At 39.8% G+C, this 13,122-nt stretch overlaps 1 pseudogene; it reads right to left on the reverse strand.

The window, feature by feature from the left end:
- Positions 1-9,880: 9,880 nt before the first annotated feature.
- On the reverse strand, positions 9,881-10,641 carry LOC138809417 (insulin-like growth factor-binding protein 3 pseudogene; annotated as a pseudogene).
- Positions 10,642-13,122: the final 2,481 nt, after the last annotated feature.

Below are 13,122 nucleotides of genomic sequence, written 5' to 3' on the forward strand. Positions count from 1 at the left end.
TACTGGATTTATTTTATTGTATTTTTTCTGCATAATTTTCTACCACATGGCCAATATTATGCCAGGTGTATGTACCAAATATGTACCAATATCATGGTACATAGTTATGGAATGAAAATATAATGTCAACTTAAGAAAGTCATTTAGGGCTCTGGGAATGTGGCTTCATGATACGGTGATTCCCTAGCATGCATGAAACCCTGAGTTCAATTCCTCAGTACCACATAAACAGAAAAACACTGGAGGTGGTGATGTGCCTCAAGTGGTAGAGTGATTGACTTGAGCAAAAAAATTTCAGGAATTATTCCCTAGCCCTTAGTTTAAGTCCCTTGAGTAACAAAAACAAAATACAAAAAACAAAAACAAAACAAACAAAAAACATTTAGTTAATAAATACAAAATAAAGAAACCATACTTGGAATATATATTGCTGCTGCCATACTGACACCTGACAATAGTCCCTAATTCATGTACTTCACTTATATTAGGATATTGTTTTGAAGAAAGAGTTTTGTTCATTAGGTCACAGCAATTAATGGCTTGAATGTGCTTAGATGTCAGGTGAAGATTAATTCTGGAAATTCAAAGATTACAGGTTTTTGAATGGTCACTGCTACTCACAATGAGAAGGGTACTCTAAGTGAGATTTGGAAATATTTTTGGTCATTTATGGCACCAAAACGGCAGAGGCAAAGTAACGGTTGTGACAGAAAAGAAGGAATAATTCCAGAGATAATGAATAAATGATAGTAACTAAGGTATATCAGAATTTTTTTTAGAGAACCATTTTTGGTTTTTGAATAAATAGTTATCAACTAGTCTTATTCCTCGGTGTGTTTAGCATTCTAAATCTCTTAGACAACTTCTTAATTTCTGTGCAATAACTATCTCCTTCTGTGCTGTTCTTTCATACCTTATCTTCTTTGCTTTCTAAAAATCTGAATCTTTCTATATTTCTCTATGAACATTTCCTGATACTAAGTACACCTAAAAAGATGGCAGAAGATGTTAATGTAAGGATGCCATAGCTTATGAGTCATTAATGAAACAACATGGAAAGGAGGACATATTTATTGCTACCTCAAATTTTCTGAAAAGCTGCAATGCCATCATTTCATTCAAATTTCCATTATTTTTCTGCATAGTGTCATTCAGTGCACATAAACGCAAATATGAGCTAGGTGCTGGTGGTTCACGCCTGTAATCCTAGCTAATCAGGAGGTTGAGACCAGAGGATTGTGGTTCAAAGCCAGCCTGGTCAGGAATGTTCATGAGACCCTTATCTTCAATTAACCACCTGAAACCCAGAAGTGGTGGTGTAGCTTAAGCAGTAGAGCACTCAACTTGAGCTGAAGTCCTTAGGGAGTCTGCCCAGGTTCTGAGTTTAAGCCCCACAACCAACAAAAAGTCCAAATATTACCTTAAGTTTCCCCAAAAGGAAGGACAATATCAATAATCTTCCCAAGCAGAAAAAATAATTTCAAAATGATTCAATGCACCTACATTTGCTGAGTTATTTAAGTTATGGCTTCTTTGCTAGACATATTCTCTTCCTTTAAACATTGTCAAATATTAGCTTTATAATGAACTTCATCTAATATTTTTGTTCCAAAGAGAAGACTATACAATTGATGTCACTTAGATTTCTTACTATTTTAAGTCAAAGCCAAACGAGGCAGGAGAGTCTGTCAAACTCTTATCGCAAATTGAACAACATAAAACCAGAAGTGGAGTTTTGGCTCAAGCAGTAGAGTAACAGCTTTGGAGGCAGGTGGGCAGGAAAGACAACTGTTCAGGGACAGGATCCAGCCTCTAGGTTCAAGCCCCAGAACCAGCAGAAACTAAACAAACAAGCAAACAAAAATCCCAGATATTTCTTTGGGACCCTCTTTAAAGGAGTACTGGTCAGAGAAGAGGCTCCTTTGCCGATCATACTCACTGGATCCTGCTTTTTTGGAATCCTTATATTCTGGAGATCTCAGCGCCAGAACAAAGGAATTGATAACTTTCTCCTACATCAAGAGAATCATTTCAGGAGAGAAATATCCTTCCATAAGACATTTTAAACCTCCATGTCTTTGTTCCTTTGCAGAACACATTTTTTTTATATTTTATTTTATTTTATTTGAGAACATACAGTACAGAGGGGTTACAATTACATGGGGAGGATAATGAATACATTTCTTACCAAGCATTGCAGCCTCCTCCTTTGTTTACCCTTCACCTGCCTTCCCAGCCTCCTCCCTCCCCCCACCCAATCATACCCCCCTCCCCCCCCACCGACATTGTAAAGCTGGTTTTGACATGACATTTTGTACTTCTCATTGTTGCAACAGGTCCACCTGTACCCTTAAACGACTTGTTTGTCGCCATCTCCTCCAAATGTTATACTGACATCAAAAATAGTGAAAGCGGGGGTTACACTGTGGGGGAGGGACATACTTGGTACTCAAAAAATTAAACCACCCAACAACAAATCCTCAATAAATAGGTGGGCAAAAGACTTAAAGAGAAGTTTCTCTGAAGAAGAAAGAAGGATGGCCAATAGACACATGAAGAAGTGTTCAACATCCCTAGCCATAAGAGAAATGCAAATCAAAACAACATTGAGATATCACCTCACACCAGTTAGAACAGCAAAAATCAAGAACTCTAACAACTACAGATGCTGGAGGGGATGTGGACAGAAAGGATCCTTACTTCATTGTTGGTGGGAATGTAAACTTGTTCAACCACTTTGGAAAGCAGTATGGAGGTTCCTCAAAAGAGTTCACATAGAACTCCCCTATGACCCAGCAATCCCACTTTTGGGCATTTACCCAAACGTTTACAAACAAGACCACACTAAAGCTACCAGCACAACTATGTTTATTGCAGCATTATTTACCAAAGCTAAGATATCGAACCAACCCAGATGCCCCTCAGTAGATGAATGGATCAAGAAAATGTGGTATATATACACAATGGAATTCTATGCCTCCATCAGAAAAAATGACATTTCCCCATTTGTTAGGAAATGGAAAGGCTTGGAAAAAATTATATTAAGTGAAGTAAGCCAGGCCCAAAGAAACATAGGTCCCATGGTTTCCCTTATTTGCAATATCTATTATAGGTATGAGTCAAGCGGAAAAGTTCAGATAATGTGATGTTAAGAAAACGAACCCTTAAATATGTATTTAAATGTTTTCGTTTCTTTCATGCTTGTGTTTCTAATGCATTTTTAAGATTATTTCTTTGTTGCTTTGCAGGAGAACACTTTTAAAACAACGTTATTTCCTTTTGTTTTATGCTGGCCTTCAAATGATACATTATTTCCTTTTGTAATACTCTCAACTAGAAGTTTACAGAAAAATTTTATATGAGTAATGAGCACACTCAGAAAAGCCAGGGACATTTTCCTTCAAGCCTTGCGATACTTTTCTTGTACAGTAAAAGGAAAGCACAAGTTAAGTTGAACTTTGTTATTCCTCTATGTTCCATTCTACTCCTGGGTTCAGTTTCCACATCCTGTAACGGTTACTTTCAGTAACAATCAATGGTGCTGCTTGAGGTATAATGAATGTTTTCTGGCTTCACTGAAATAACACTAGGGCACCTTTGGACCTGAGGTTACACATGTTTCAGAGACAACTTAGTAAAGAGAAAATATGAAATTTATATTGCTTACAAATACATTATACATGAGTACATTGTGTTCAAACTTTGTAAGTTCTCTGTAAATTAAGGCGAATTTTTAAATTGGAAGAAGGTTCTTAAAACATTCTTTTTGTGAGTGTACATGCTGTTCATTATTTCCCAAATGTACATGAGCTATCAGTAAAGGAAACAATAGCAATAATAGGAGAAAGAGAAGCTCTGTGTTTACGTATAAAGGTTCAATACAATATAGAAGATTACAAATAAGACAACATTGAAACAATAAATCCAAGTCGAGTATGTAGATTTATGGGAGTGATATACAGAAACCAAGACTCCTACTTGGAACATGAAGTATGATGCCACTCTCATTCTAAATCATGCTTGCTAATCATGCAATTTTGTAGAAAGAATGGAAGAATAATCCTGTTTCCAAAGCAAATCAGATATAAGAGCATGGATGGTGTGATGGCCTACAGCCTGGCTTTCAGTCCTGTGCATATAGGCTGTTTTGCCATCGATATTGGGGGTGGAATGATCCGTTTATGGAATATACTGCCAATAAAAACCAACTATGATGTAAACAATGTTTGACAAGTTGTTAAGTCCAAAGTTACAGTGGTAAGAATGATTACTGTTTAGCTTTTTTTTTTGGGGGGGGGGAGTACAGTCGTGGGGCCTGAACTCTGGGCCTAGGTGCTGTCCCTCAGCTCTTCAGCTCAAAGCTAGCACTCTAACACTTGAGCCACAGCGCCACTTCTGGCTTTTTTCTTTTTGCTTATGTGGTGCTGAGGAATCGAACCCAGGGCCTCAGGGATGCAAGGCATGCGCTCTACCACTGAGCCACCTTTTCAGCCCTAGCTTTTTTTCTTTAAATAGCTAATTGCTTTTTAAAGTTTATCTGCTTATTTAATCTAGGAAATCAAAAGTTAATATTTGTTTTTTTTGGTGAAATTTGAAATTAGACAATTAAAAGCACTCATTGTCCTCAAATTAAACATTTAAAATTATTAAAACTTTGTTCATATGTTTTAGTTGTCAGAAATTTGAACCATGCATGGGAGCTCATACATGTAATGCTAGCTGCTGGGTCTTGACTGATACAGAGAGGATTATGATTTGAGGCTAGCCCAGGGAAACATTCACAATATTGGATCTCAATCAATATCTGAACCAAATGCTTTGTGCTTTATATTTCATCTACTCAGAAAAGATAAAAAAGAAGGATTGTGGACCATGTTGGCCTGGTCATAAACAGAAAACCCTGCCATAAGAATGGATAAAGCAGGGCTGGGAAGCTGGCTCAGTGATAGAGTGCTTGCCTTGCATGCATGAGGCCCTGTGTTCCATTCCTCAGTACCACATAAGCAGAATAAAAAAAAAGCCAGAAGTGGAACTGTGGCTCAAGTGGTAGAGTGCTATCCTTGAGCCTTGAGCTGAGGGACAGTGGCCAGGCCCAGAATTCACCCCCCCACACAAAAAAATAAGGCTAAAGCAGAGCTGTGTGCAGGTGCCTCATGCCTTGAATATTAGCTACTCAGGAGGCTGAGATCTGAAGATCACATTTCGAAAGCAGTCTAGGCAGGAAAGTCTGTGAGACTCTTATTTCCATTAAACCACCAGAAAATCAGAAGTGACACTGTGGCTCAAACAGTAGAGCACTTGCCTTGATCTGAAGAGTGCAAGGACAGTCTCCAGGCCCAGAGTTCAAGCCACATGACCAACAAAAACAAACGTGACTAAAGTAAAAAGAGCAGGCGTGTAGCTCACCTTTTAGAGGACCTACCTTAAGTGCAGAAGCCCTTAATTTAACTGCTAGTATAGAAATGAGGAAAAGATATGAAAAAAGTAAGGGAGGAATTATGATATAATCAAATACTGGAATGATAAGTACTAAATAAAAGGATTACAGGTATTTTATATGAAAATATACTGATGGTTTACTAAAAAGAAAATTATAAAATGTGAAATTCAGGCTGAAATACATGTACAACTTTTGTTTTTCTGTAAAATGATACTTATGTGCCCCTTTAGTTTAAAAGTAGTAAATGAGTTTAAAACAATATGAGTGGTTAGAAATGAATCATTATTTCTTATCACTTTGTCTGCTATAGTCACCACTTACAAAATCGAAACAATGTTGTTCATTTTAATTATTAATTCATTAATTTAATCTTTCATCTTTAGTGTATAGTCTATTGTGCACATCATTTAAATGTTTGAACTATCTTTGATTGTTTGTTTTTTATCCACCATGGATCTTGAACTCTGGCCTGGGAACTGTCCCTTAGCTCTTCACCTCAAGGCTACCACTCTACCACTTGAGCAACAGTGCCACTTCTGGCTTTTTCTGCTTATGTGGTACTGAGGAATTGATCCCAAAGTTTCAACATGCAAGGCAAGCACTCTAGCACTGAGCCAACTTCCCATCCCTGATTTCAATTTTTCCTTCAGACATGGGACTTGAGCACAGGGCATGGGTATTGTCCCAGAACTCTTTTGCCCATACCAGTTTAAACCACAGTGCCATTTCTTGTTTTTTTAGTGGTTAATTGGAAATAGCAGTCTCATGGAAACTTTTCTGCCCAAGTTGTCTTTAAACCACCATATTCATTTCTCAGCCTCCTGAAAAGGTAGGATTACAGGCATGAGACACTTGAACCCAGCTGCTCATTTTTTTAAATATTTAGTTCCCCTCAAATACGTACAAAGTGAGATGCAAATTAACTTTAAATGAACCACTAATTGAGGATGTTGAGATTACAAGTGTTTGCAATTTTTTTTTACATTTTCTTTAAGATGTGGGGCTTGAACTCAGAGCCTGGGGACAGTCCCTGTTCTTTTGTGCTCAAGGCTATCACTCTACCAGTTTGAGCCAGTGCCCCGTCTGGTTTCTTGCTAACCAGTTTATGAGATAATAGTCTCACAGACTTTCTTACCTAGGTTTTCTTTAACCTCAATTATCAGATCTCAGCCTCCTGTGGTGCTACGATTACAGGCATGAGCCACTGGCACCAGCTTTTTAAAAAAGGGACAACAATTCATAAGCCATAAGCCTTGACTCATGCCTGTAATACTACCTACTCCAGAGGCTAAGATCTGAAGATGATGATTTGCATCTAGAGGTGCAAAAACGTCTCTGTGAATCTGTTATCTCCCATAAACTGTTCAAGAAAAACAGAAGTGAAGCTTTGGCTCAAGTGGTATAGTGTACTCTTGAGTAAAAACGAAGCTCAGGGATAACACCTAGATCCTGCGATCAAACTCCAATTCTTACATGCACACACACATACACACACACACACACACACACACACACACACACACACACACACACACAAACCACAAAGTAAATAGAAAATATGAATAAATCAATGAAAAATTTGAATATTGTAAGGACTTTTGGGTTTAGAGGTATGACTCAGTTGGTAGGACATTAGCTATTGATTGAATCTATCAGGTACCAAGGACATAAAAAAAGAATTATCTGCTCTGTATTTTTCTATTCTCCTACGTTGTCATTTGGGAAGTCTCTTCTTTTGAAAACAAATGTTTTAGCGGTGATACAGTGCAGCGTTACCTTTCTGTATGTCAGGTAACTAGTACATTTACTTCCTTTTACATAATCTTATCTGTTCCCCGATTCTCTTCCATACCCTCCCTCCCATCTTGAACCTCGACTTGCATGGTTCACTTTCATCAATGTCCAGTACAGCCAGAGGGCTCTGCTGCTGCAATTTTTCACCAGTTCCCACTAATTCTGTGCCCTTCCCCCATCTTCCCTGTATATTAGGTGAAGAATACAGACTAATCAGAAAATTAAAAGACAGATTAAGAAAAGTTCCTTTGTTTCCTTATCATTGCAATTCAATTCAATTCAATTCTATATATATATATATATATATAGAATTGAATATATATATATATATATATATATATAGTATTATATAGAAAAGGTGCTTGGGTATTACAACTTAGTGATTTTCGCCAAAGGCTTCCTCTTCTGTTCTTACGGTATATGATGCCTAGAGTCCTGCACAGTATGTCATATTCCATTGTGTTTTAAACCTTTCTTCCACATATCAGGGAGACATTTACCATTTGTCAATTTTATGTTGGCTTAACTTTCTTAACATGATTTATTCTAGTGTCATCCATTTCCCTGCAAATGACATTATTTTATCCTTTCTAATGGCTCTTTAAAACTTCATTGTATATAGATAGCATAACTATTGGTTCCATTCATTTATTGTGGGGCATCTGGGTTGTGTACATTTCTTGTCACTGTGAATTGAGCAGCAAGGAACATGGTTGTACAAAAGTCCTTGTCATTTTCTAGTATCTCCACTTCCCCACCAACATTTGTTGTCTGAATTCAATATATTTGGATAAGATGGTATCTCAGGATTACTTTGATATATACTTTCTTTATGGCCAGGGATGATGAACCTTTCCTGATATGTTTCTTTGCCGTTCTTCCTTCTTCTTCTGAGAAGTCTCTCCTTAGCTCCTCTGCCCATTTGGTGATTGGTTTATTAGATTTGGGAGGGGTAGTTTTCTGAGATCCATGTATACATTGCAAATTAGCCCTTTGTCTGATGTATTGCAGGTAAATATCTTTTCCCAATTTGTTCCCTGTCTTTTTAGTTTAGTGGCTATATACCTAGCCTGTGTAAGGTTTTTCCTTTGATGGAGGCCCATTTGTTGTGTCTCTCTCCTATCTGTTGTGCCCCTGGGATTCTATTCAGGAAGTTCCTGCCAGTACCTATAAGTTCTTTTTTTTAATTATTATTTTAATGGTAAAATCTTTATTTACTTTTATAAATACATCGCAAGACAAAACTTTTCAAAAATACTTTCCCCCCCAAAAAATTTAAAAAATAAAGGAAAGCTTGTAAGAGGTAGGCAGACTGTCTTGAGACCTCTTTTTGTTCTTAAGGAGAGCAGTGTAGGGCACGACAATTGCCCCACACCAAATACTGCCATGGGTTTGGCCTTGAGGAGAGAAAATCCCCAACTGGACTGAGTGTCCTCTGCTGGTCACAGCCATAGTTACACCTTCTAGTATCTATAACACTATCTAGGATTATCTAGTATGGATCCTATTATAGTTGGGCTATGCTGTATATAATGTTAAGCATTGAGAACATCTCTCTCTCTCTCTGCATATATGTGTGAATTATAAATTATAAGTTGGACTCCAAGTTCAACAAACACAAGTTATTCTCTATGTGTTCCCAGTGTCCCTATGAGGCTCTATCAACAAGCTGTTCATCTTTCCTGTTTAGATAACATTAAACACCATTGTTTTGTTAGGTCAAGAATGAAGATGAGGGGTGAAAATAAACTTTTGCCTTTGAATAGCTTATTATCCTCAACCCCAAACTAGAAGTTAAATTAGAAAATATTCTGTTTTTGTTGCCTCCAAAGCAATTACTCCATTATTGGTGACGCCTGTGTGGTGTGGGGTACACTCCCAGCCTCCCCCATGCCCTGCTGGACCACAGCCAAGGCAACCCTGGGCCTTCCACTGGGCTCCATCCTTGAAAAGCTGCCTGATGGAGGGAGGTCAGAAAAATTTGCATTTACAAGTTTCCCAGAATGTGCTAGAACTTTTTTGGTCAGTTTTATAGAACTTTCTTGGTCAGTTAAGATTCCACCTCAATCTCTCCAGTATTTTCCAAGCAGATCAAGTCACTTGCAGATAATGAAGAAACTTTGTGGCCCAGGGGTCCAGGTCTTGGAATCAAAGATAGGACCAGGATGGCCAGGGGTCTCGTGTATGGTAGAGATGGCCAGGTGACTGGAGTTTCTGACTTTCCTGTTCTCCATGAGGCCTGAGCAGGGTGAAGGGCAACGAGGAGATGTCTTCTACAATAGCCACTGAAGTGAGGGAGGTGGAAGGTTAGCTGTTCCAGTGGGCAGATATGGAGAGGATTCTAGAAGGGGATCAAGTCCGCTGCTTTCGGCAGGAGTATGTTATTTTACAGAAAGCAACAGAGAAATATTTTCTTTTCTGACTACTGAAAAGTGCAAATATGCTCAAGTTTACCATTTAAAGGAACAATAGACATTTCAAAAATCTCTGTCTAACCTTGGATTTTCTTTTTAAAAAAACACAAAAAACAGTTCCTCACAAAAAGAAATATAAGTTGAGGCTCTAGCCAGGTGTTTTTCTGTCCATGGCAGTCTTTTGTGCAAAGTAAAGTGTATTGGAGCTCCAATTAAACTGATGCAGTGAGGTTTACTGCCTCTGCATGCCGAGGCAGTACACGTCATGCGTGCCCTTGCTGTTGAAGCCTGGGAGGGGCTGACCATACTTCTCCACGCACCAGCTTTCTGCCTTTGGAGGGGCGACACTGCTTCTTCTTATAAAGTCCTTTCTTGTCTCAGTTGGGGATGTGCACACCCCTGGGACTCAGCACATTGAAGAACTTCAGGTGATTCAGAATATCTTCCATGTCTCTAAGGCAGGGACCATATTCTGTCTCCCGTTTGGACTCTGGGGAGAAGTTCTGGGTGTCCGTGCTCTGGGACTCATAGTCGACTTTGTAGCGCTGGTAGTTCTTCACGGGAACTTTCTTGATGATATCCAGCTTTGAGTGAATGGAATGGAACTTGGAATCAGGCACCCTAGTGTGCTGGGCGGGGCAGGCTACCCTTGCCTTGGTCCTCCTCCGACTCACTAGCATTTCCTGAGGCAGAGGGCACAGGCAGCAGGTAGGCGTTCAGGTGGCCAGGAACGCTGGAGTTGGCGCAGAACCCGCGGCCATACAGCAGTGCCTGAAGCAGGCGTGGCTCAGCCATTGGCAGCTGGCAGCTGTGCCCCTAGTTGCAGGGTTTGGTGTAGACACGGCATGGCTGGCCCTCGCGCAGTGTGCATGTCAGGAAGCAGCCACAGCTTGGCTCGCACACCAGCTCAGCACACGCGGGCGCGGCAGGCGGAGGTGTGCACTGGGCCAGAGAGTTCGTATTGCAGGACTCTCAGCACACGACGGGGCCACATCACCAGCGGCCCAAGGAACAGGGCCAGGACAGTGAGCAGAGCTACCCAGAGGGTGGGGCGTGCCAGATGCATGGTGCCCATCGCAGTGGCCAACTGGAGTAAGTGGTTATGGGGAGGAGGCACGCGGTGCGAGATTGCGGGATCTGGAGCGCAACTACTGGTGCTGGGCCGTGCAGCTGCCCATATCGCACCTCAGTACCTATAAGTTCTAATGTCACCCTTATTCTGTCTTATAGTAGTTTGACTGATTTTAATGTACTTAATCCATTTTGAATTGATGTTAGTGCAAGCAGAGATCCACTTCTAGTTTTCTGTCTATGGATATCCAGTTTTCCCAACACCAATAGTTGAAGAGGCTATGATGTATGTGTATGTGTGTGTGGTGGTGGTGGTGGTGGTGTGTGTGTGTGTGTGTGTGTGTGTGTGTGTGTGTGTGTGTGTGTGTGTGTGTGTGTGTGTGTGTGTGTGTGTGTGTGTGTTTGTCGGTCGTGGGGCTTGAACTCTGGGCCTTGGAGCTACCCCTCAGCATTTCATCTCCAGGCTAGTACTTGAACCACAGTTCCTCTTCCCATTTTCTTGTGGTTTATTGGAGCTAAGAGTCTCATGGACTTCCCTGTCCCTGCTGGCTTTCAACAACCATCCTCAGATCTCAGCCTCTGAGTAGCTAGTATTAAAGGCATGAGCCACAGGCGCCCAGCAAGGCTATGTTTTTTTCACATTACATCTTTCGCTCTTTTGCCGAATATCAGATGATTGTAAGTATGTAAATTTATTTCTGGGTCTTTTCATCTTTTTTAATATGTTTTCATTGTAAAAATAATGCACAAAGGGGTTACAGTTACATAAGGTAGGTAATGAGTTCATTTCCTCTCAAGCATTGTTACCTCCTCCTTTGTTTTTCCCCTACCATCCCTACCCTTCCACCTCCACAACTATTCCTTTCCATATCCCTCCCCACTCCCTGCCTAAATTGTAAAGTTCGTTTTTGAACATAGTGTCTTGATCTCATTGTTAAAATGGGTCAAACTGTATCCCTAGTTAAGCATTTGGTTTTTTTCCCTTCACCTCCCAAAGCTAAAGAAATGTATATACAAGATACAGGGCACCAACATCAAAGAAACCAAAAAACCCACATAACTTAGGTTACAAGATTGGGTGGAAGAATGATGACTGTTGATTTAATTTGATAAGTATTCTATAGTTTTAATGGTAAGGCTTATTAATTCAAAGGGGGAGCAAAAACATTCAGAATAATGGACTGTGGCTACTACTCATTTGATGTGTGTGTATAGATTATGATTAATAAAAATATATCTATTAATTCCCAGTGGTAGACTGCTATGCTAACTGGGAGGAGACTTTGGTAATGCCAGGGCTTTGAATACTGGTAATGAAGCAGAATATGAGGGGAGAGCATTTGCTAAGGATGTAACTTCCTAGGCTCATACCAAATACATTGAAGTAGAATGTTAAGTGATGATCGACTGAGCACGAAATTTTATTTGTTGACATTTTTGTTTTGTGAATTCCAGGGATTTGAACCTAAACCCTGGGTGTTGTCCCTTAATTTTTTCTCAAGGCTAGTGCTCTACCAGTTGAACCACAGCTTCATGTCCATATTTTTTTGGTGGTTAATTGGAGATCAGTCTTTCCAAATTTCCTCTTTGGCTTGCTTCAAACCTGGTCCTCAGGTATCAGCCTCCCGAGTAGCTAGCATTCCAGTTGTGAGCCACCAGAGCCTGGCTAGAATCACATTTTAAAAGTATTCTGTAGGTGAATCAGATGTGTCTAGCTACTATTTGAGCACTTTGGTTCCAGTGGGTAATGTCAGATTTAGAATAACAGAATTTTTCTTCTTGTAACACGGAGCATCCAATATCTATATAATTTATTCCGATCTTCATGTCTGATCTTTTTTTCTTTGTTGTACCTTCTTTTCTTACTTCACAAGCAAACACGTCAGTGATGTTTTCCTTTTCTGAAGCAAGTTACGTCCTTTCCCATCACTGAGGGATGTACTTGTTGTTCCTACTGCCTGGAGTATCTGCTTCTAGTTAATTGCATGGATGATGGCTCTCAGATTAACTATCTCCTCCTCAGGGATATGTCCTCACATACCCACTGTGAAGTTGTTGCCATGAAATTATCAATGTCATGTTTCTGATTTATAGAAATTATCATTATGATTTCTGGTTTTCTTTTCAGCATGAAATTGATGAGGTGAGAGCCACATTCACTTGTTTCTCCAACACCTATAATAGTGCCTGGTCCTTAGTGCTCAGAAGCCTTGCATGGGGATTAGCCTTCTCCAGCTCAATTTATCCTAGCTTCTGGTCAGGACAGCTCTTGAAGCTGATGTCTGGTTGCTAGCAATCATTCCCTCTCGTTCTTTGTGCCTTTCTGTGTTGCTTAATCAACCTTAGAGCAATATCAGTGCCTGACATCTATTTGCTGCTATGGAAAGATGGCTATGACATCAT

Source organism: Dipodomys merriami, unplaced genomic scaffold (assembly GCF_024711535.1).
Source record: "Dipodomys merriami isolate MVZ:Mamm:240054 unplaced genomic scaffold, mDipMer1.0.p SCAF_498, whole genome shotgun sequence".
Taxonomy (NCBI): domain Eukaryota; kingdom Metazoa; phylum Chordata; class Mammalia; order Rodentia; family Heteromyidae; genus Dipodomys; species Dipodomys merriami.